The following is a 7200-nucleotide window of genomic DNA, read 5'->3' as shown; positions in this document are numbered from 1 at the left end:
AAAATGAAATTATTATCTTTTTTTTATTATCTTTTTTTCTTTAACATTTTAATTATTATTATCATTATCATTATTGTTGTTATTATTACAATTAATATTGTTACTATTATTATTATTATTACTATCGTCATTATGATTATTAATATTATTATTATTATCATCATCATCATCATTACTACTGTTATTATTATCATTATTATTATTGTTGGTGTTGTTGTTATTGTTATCATCATCATCATTATTATTATCATTCTTTATCATCACGAACATCATTAGCATTAGAATTATCATCGTTACTATTATCGTTACCATCATTACTATGATCATTATCATCATTGTTATTATCCTTATCATCATTGTTATTATCCTTATCATCATTGTTATTATCATTATCATCAGTGTTATTATCATTATCATCGCCATCATTACTATCATTATTATTATTGTTATCATCATCATTATTCCTATCATTAGAATTATTAATATTACGTGTCTTGACGTCTAGCGGTTTACTGATCTCTCTGGCTTATGATTATAACAGCTATACAGGCTTTGCGGTGATCTTTCTACATCCATTACGGGGAATGACAGATCTGGTTACGCTGTTGGCGATCACTCACGCGCTCTCTCTCGCTCCGATTTCCATGTAGAGTGAGGGTGGTTTATGAAGAAGGTATGTAATGTAGTATGGGCGGGTGCTGCCTTACACATACGGGTGCGCGTTTTTTGTATAGGTATATGTAGCATGCTGATAGATATTCGGGTGTTGAAGAAGATAAGTTTAAAGTTTAAGTACGTTTAAAGAATCACGCACATACTAATGGATTTGTACAGACATACACTCATTCATACACTCATCCATACACACAAATACTAGTATACGCATGTACACACACAGACGGATACACACATATAATGAAGCACACACAAACATATAAACATATGCGAGAAAACACATACGTAACAACATAAACACATACAATAAAACACCCATCCACGTAGAAACACATACACACACAAGATACCACACGCACAGACGTATACGCACATACCAAGAAACACACGTACACGCACAATCACACTCAGAAACAAATGGAAAACACACACAATCACACACAAACTTTGTGACGATTTCCTTGGATTGTCTGTCATTAACGTCAACAATGTTATCACTTCGGCACTCTGTTATCTTAACGGGGGAAAGTTTCGTTAACGTGGTCCTTCATTTTTGTCTCGCCATTAACCCTTGTCTGAACAGTGCGTAAGAGGAGGGGGGGGAGGGGGGAAACGAGAGGATAGATAAATGTGGAGTCAGGAACAACACACACACACACACACACACACGCACACACACACACCACACACACACACACACGCACGCACACACACACGCACACACACACACACACACACACACACACACACACACACACACACACACACACACACACACACACGCACAAACACACACACGCACACACACACACACACACACACACACACACACGCACACACACACACACATATATATATGTGTGTGTGTTTGTGTGTGTATGTGAGAATGTATGAATGAAATTGACATTTCCACAATACAAATGTTGTATTTTTTCAGTTTCGAATATATTTTCGTCAGAAATACATGTATTCCGACGAAGGTTCGAAAGTGGTTAATAGAACTCTTGTATATGTTCATATGTATATATCATATATATATATATATATATATATATATATATATATATATATATATATATATATATATATAAAGAGTGAGAGCGATAAATTAAGCACGGGAATGAAAGAGAGAGAGAGAGAGAGAGAGAGAGAGAGAGAGAGAGAGAGAGAGAGAGAGAGAGAGAGAGAGAGAGAGAGAGAGAGAGAGAGAGAGAGAGGAAATAGAGGGAAAGAGAGAGAGAAGAGAGAGAGAGAGAGAGAGAGAGAGAGAGAGAGAGAGAGAGAGAGAGAGAGAGAGAGAGAGAAGAGAGAGAAGAAAGAGAGACACGAAAGGATCAGACAAAAGAAAACAGAGGCGAAAAGGACAGGGAAAGAAACGAAGGGAAAACGACCAGGCATCGCGTCCTGCCTCCGTAAGTCACGCTCCGTTTCCATCTTATCACTCAAGAACTTCTGGAAGGAGCGAGAATCCTCCGGGAAGAAATTGGAACTTTAGAACCGATTCGCTGTAGATATTTCATTCCGTCTTGAATATGGAAACGAAGGGAAAGATTTCGTTTTCTTTACGGGAATGGACCTTCCGCTTTTAAAGGACAAACTTCGATAATTCCAAGACGGGAGAACAAAAGGCGCGTCATCGGTGAGAATTCCCAAACGATTCAGGAAAAAAAAAATTGGATACCTCACAATTAGCGTCGAATTGGTCAATTGGCGAGGATCGATAAGCTCATTTATATCGAGATTCAGATTTAGATTCGAGATCCTGTCGATATATTCCTCTGCCAGCTTGACCTTCGAATATTAAGCTTCGCCTGATTGAGCTCTAGTTAAGGGGAGAGTTTGACCCGCGTCCGCCAGCTTAACTTGAGGCGACGACAAGTACCCTTTCCGCATCGGCTTAAAAAAAATCCTCCTTGATCCTCCGAAGATCCGATTCCACGCGCACATTCGCTTTGTGGAACCGAAGAGACAATAAAGTCCAAAATCAGACTTTCTAACACACAGCCCCCGACAAAGGACTACCTTCCCCTCCTTCCCCCTTCCCCCTTCCCCCTTCCCCCTTCCCCCTTCCCCCATCCCCCTTCCCCTTCCTCTACCACCCCTCCCCTCCCCCGTTGATGTACCGATAACAACCACTCGTCATGGGACTCTTCCTACCTTTTGGCTTTAAGGTCGAAAGCCTCGTAGGAAGTGCTTGAGAAACTGATCCTTAAAGTGGGAAAACCTGCGCTTCGCATCCACTCCTTCGGCCTCCCCTCCCCCCCCCCACCCCTCCCTCTAGTCATTCCCTCGGGGGGGAGGAGTAGGTTGGGCGACAGGTCGAATTAGAGGTTTAACAGGGTGACCACCGTGTGTTTCGGGGAGGGGGGGGGGAGTTAGCAGGAGGGAGGGTGTCTACAAAGAGGGAGGGAGGGAGTCTAGAGAGGAGGGAAGGAGAAGGGATTCAGCGAGAGGGAGCATATCTACAAAGAGGGAAGGAGTGAGTCGAAAAGGACAGAGAAAAGAGGGGAGGGTAAGATATCTAGAGAAGATGAGGGAAGCAAACCTAGAGAGGAGGGAAGGATGCTTAGAGAGAGGGAGGAAAGGAGAAGAGATTTAGCGAGAGGGAGGAGATCTACAAAGAGGGAGGGAGTCTAGAGGGATAGGGAAAGGAGGGCTAGAGCGAGGGAGGAAAACAGACCTAGAGAGGAGGAGGAGAGGATAAATAGAGAGGAGGAGGAGAGGATAAATAGAGAGAGGAGGAGGAGAGGATAAACAGAGAGAGGGATGGAAGAATAATTATAAAAAGGAAGGGAACTATTTTAAGAAAAGATAAAGAAGGAAAATACCAAGAGAAAGAGAAGGGAAGAATTCTTTAAAAAAAAGGGGAGAGGGAAGGGTATCTAGTAAAAAGGTATAGAGAGATACCTATAGTGGATGAGTACCTAGCAAAAACAAAGGTATAGAGAAAGAGTGAAGGAAGGATACGAAAAGTGGGAGAGAATAAGAGAATAAGGCCACTTAGGGGAAAAAATGGGAGAAGGATAGATGAAGGAAAATAGAAAAAAAAATGAGAAAAAAAAGGCAGTGGGGGTAGGGGTAGGGGTAGTTAAAAAGGCGTTTAAGAGCCACCTCCAACCTCCCTCCTCCTCCCCACCCCCTCCTCACCCCTCCCCCCCTCCTCCGACCTCAGGATTTGATAGATGCGAAAGATATCTTTAAATTGCCGATGGAATCAAACTTCTAATCCCCTTGTTGGCTTTGGCGTGTGGAGGAAGTCGGCATAGAAGAAGTTATCAAAATGTGGTCTCTGTTTGACCGTCTGCAAGTCTGTCTGTCTTTCTCTGTCTTTGTCTCTGTCTCGGTATCTGGTTGTCTGTCTGTATCTGTCTTTGTCTCTGTCTGTCTCTGTCTGTGTCTCTGTCTCGGTATCTGGTTGTCTGTCTGTCTCTGTCTCTGTTTCTCTCTTCTTCTTGTTCTTGTTGTTGTTCTTCTTCTTCTGCTTTTTCTTCTTTTCTTCTTCTTTTTTCCCTTCTCCATCTCCTTTGCTTCGTATTTCAAATCTCTGTATAGATAAGAGTATATGTGAGTATCTCTCTCTCTCTCTCTCTCTCTCTCTCTCTCTCTCTCTCTCTCTCTCTCTCTCTCTCTCTCTCTCTCTCTCTCTCTCTCTCTCTCACTCACTCTTACGAGCACACGTTCATTTTGTTAATCCGTATTCGCTGATAATTTTTTATTAGACCCATTTTTCGGTAAATGCGTTTTAATTCCTATTTTAAAGCTTTTAGGTTCAATAACTCTTAAAATAAATTATAATTTTGATAAAGATAATGAAGACAATGATAACGTTAATAATGATGACGTTAATAGTGATAAGGTTGATAATGATAACAATAATAATGATAATGTCTATATTGATATTGGTAATGTCATTGTCGATAATGATATGATGGTAATGATGACAATGATAATGGTGAGAATGATAATGATGATAATGATAACGGGTGATAATTCTTATAATGAAATTAACCATAAAAAAAACAAATCTTTGATAATAATTTGATCAAAATCAATTATGATAATTATATTAATACCTACAGCGACGCTAGAAATTATATGAATAATAAAAAATTGAATATTGAACCCAACGAAGGCTAAAACGCTCGGTATAAGGTAACTCATCCCTACCACCTACTCCGCTCCCTCTTCCCTAATCCCAAGGTCACACGCTCCTCTGTGGTCAGTGTGTCCAATCTCCAATTATGACCCCGACCTGTCTCCTCGACCTTTCATCTTGCCGACTTATAAATTCTGCGCCTCTTGTGCCTTCTCGTTCGCTGGTCTTCGGTCCGTCCAATTCTGGGTTTTTTTAATCGTCTCTGTCTATCTGTTGGGTTGTCTATGTGTTTCTGTCTGTGGTTTTTGTCTGTCTCTGTCTCTGTGGTTTTTATCTCTCACTCTCTCTCTCTCTCTCTCTCTCTCTCTCTCTCTCTCTCTCTCTCTCTCTCTCTCTCTCTCTCTCTCTCTCTCTCTCTCTCTCTCTCTCTCTCATTATGCTTTCTCTCTCTTCCCATTCCCTCTCGCTGTGTCGCTTCTACGTTCCCGATCACTTTCGCTCATTCCTCATTTACATATCTCGCCTCCTTCCTCTTCTTCCTCTCATCCCATTCTCACTCTTCCACCTCTCCTGCTCCTCTCCTTTTTTTCTTCCACCTCTCCTGTTCCTCCTTCTCCTCCTCCTCCTCCTCCTCCTCTCCTTTTTCTCTTCCACCTCTCCTGTTCCTCCTTCTCCTCCTCCTCCTCCTCCCATTCTCTCCTCACTCCGACCACACGAACGAAATCCGGACGAAACGAGGCAGTTTTCTTAACAAAATACTATTATCACAAGGAAGATCTTAAAGCAGTTAATTGATCCGTCTCGAAATGGAAAACAACGAAGAAGAGAGAGAGAGAGAGAGAGAGAGAGAGAGAGAGAGAGAGAGAGAGAGAGAGGAGAGGGGGGGGTCGAGAGAGAGAGAGAGAGGAGAGAGAGAGAGAGAGAGAGAGAGAGAGAGAGAGAGAGAGAGAGGAGAGAGAGTGAGAGGAAGAGAAGAGGAAGAGTGGGGGGGTGAGAGAGAGAGAAAGAGAGGAGAGAGGAGAGAGAGCGAGAGAGAGTGGGGTGGTGGTTGATTGAGGAGAAAGAGAGAGAGAGAGAGAGAGAGAGAGAGAGGGTGAGGGGGGGGGGGGGGGGGAGAGAGAGAGAAGAGGTGGAGAGAGAGAGAATGAGAGAGATAGAGGTGAGGGCGAGAGATGAGGGGGGGAGGGTGAGAGGGGGGGTGAATGAGAGAGAGATAGGAAGAGAGAGAGAGAGAGAAGCGTAGAGAGATTAGAGAAGAGAGTCAGAAGAGAGAGAGGAGAGAGGGAGAAGAGAGGGGGGGGGGGGAGAGAGAGAGAAAGAGGAGAGGGGAAGAGGAGGGGGAGGGGGAGGAGAAAAAAAGGAAGAAAGGAAGGGGGGGGGGGGGGAAAAAAAAAAAAGGGGGGGGGGGGGGGGAAAAAAGGGGAGAAAAAAAAAGGGAAAAGTTTTTTGGGGGGGGGGGAAAAAAAAAAGGGGGGGGGGGGGGGGGGGAAAAAAAGGGGGGGGGGGAAAAAAAAGGGGACAAAAAAAGGGTTGGGGGGGGGGAAAAGACAAAAAGGAATGGGAAACAAGGAGAAAAGGGAGTTTTTAAAAATTTTGGGAAAGGGAAAGAGAGATAAAAAAAAAAAAAAAAAGAAAAAGGGGAGAGAAAAGAAAGGGGAAAAATAAGGGAAATCAAAAAAAGGGAGGAGAAGGAAAAGGGAAAAACAGAGAGGGGGGGGGGGGGAAAAAAAAAAAAAGATAAAAGGGAAAAGGGGGAAAAAGAAGGAAAAATCAAAAGGGGGGGGGGGGGGGGAAAAAGGAAGGGGGGGAAAAGGGGGGCCCCCAAAAAGGGGGGAAAGGGAAAAAAAAGGGGGGAAAGGGAAGGGGAAGAGTATGTTTTTTTCCTTGTTTTAAATTTTTGAAAAGAAGGAAAAAAATTTTTGTTTTTTTTCGATTTGGGGGGTGGTCGAAAGGAAGTGAATTTTACTTTTTTTCCAAATTTCAAACGAAAATTGGCCCCACCCTGAATTGGGGGTTTTTTTTAAGGACTTGGGGGAAAACGGGTTTTTATTTTTCACGGATTTTTGTTTATTTTTTTTAAAAATTAAAATTTTACCCTTTTTTTTCCCACAATATAAGGTAAAATTTTGAAAAAAAAAAAAAAAAAAAAAAAAAAAAAAAAAAAAAAAAAAAAAAAAATTTTTTTTTTTTTTTTTTTTTTTTTTTCGCACAAGAGAATCAGATCCCGAGTTTGATGCATACTGATGCTCTCTGCATTGCAATTGAGATCCAATGCATTTGATTCCGTATCCGAAGGCTGTGTTCGCTTGCTTATTAGATCTTGGCGCATCGGCGCTGCAGAGATATTATACATTTGATAAACTATTAGATTTGATTGATTCAGATATTGCAGCGTGCGTTTAACTGCTTGATTGTTTTGATGCGAGAGT

This window comes from Penaeus monodon, chromosome 2, assembly GCF_015228065.2.
Source record: "Penaeus monodon isolate SGIC_2016 chromosome 2, NSTDA_Pmon_1, whole genome shotgun sequence".
Taxonomy (NCBI): Eukaryota; Metazoa; Arthropoda; class Malacostraca; order Decapoda; family Penaeidae; genus Penaeus; species Penaeus monodon.
Note: the sequence above shows the minus strand (reverse complement) of the source record.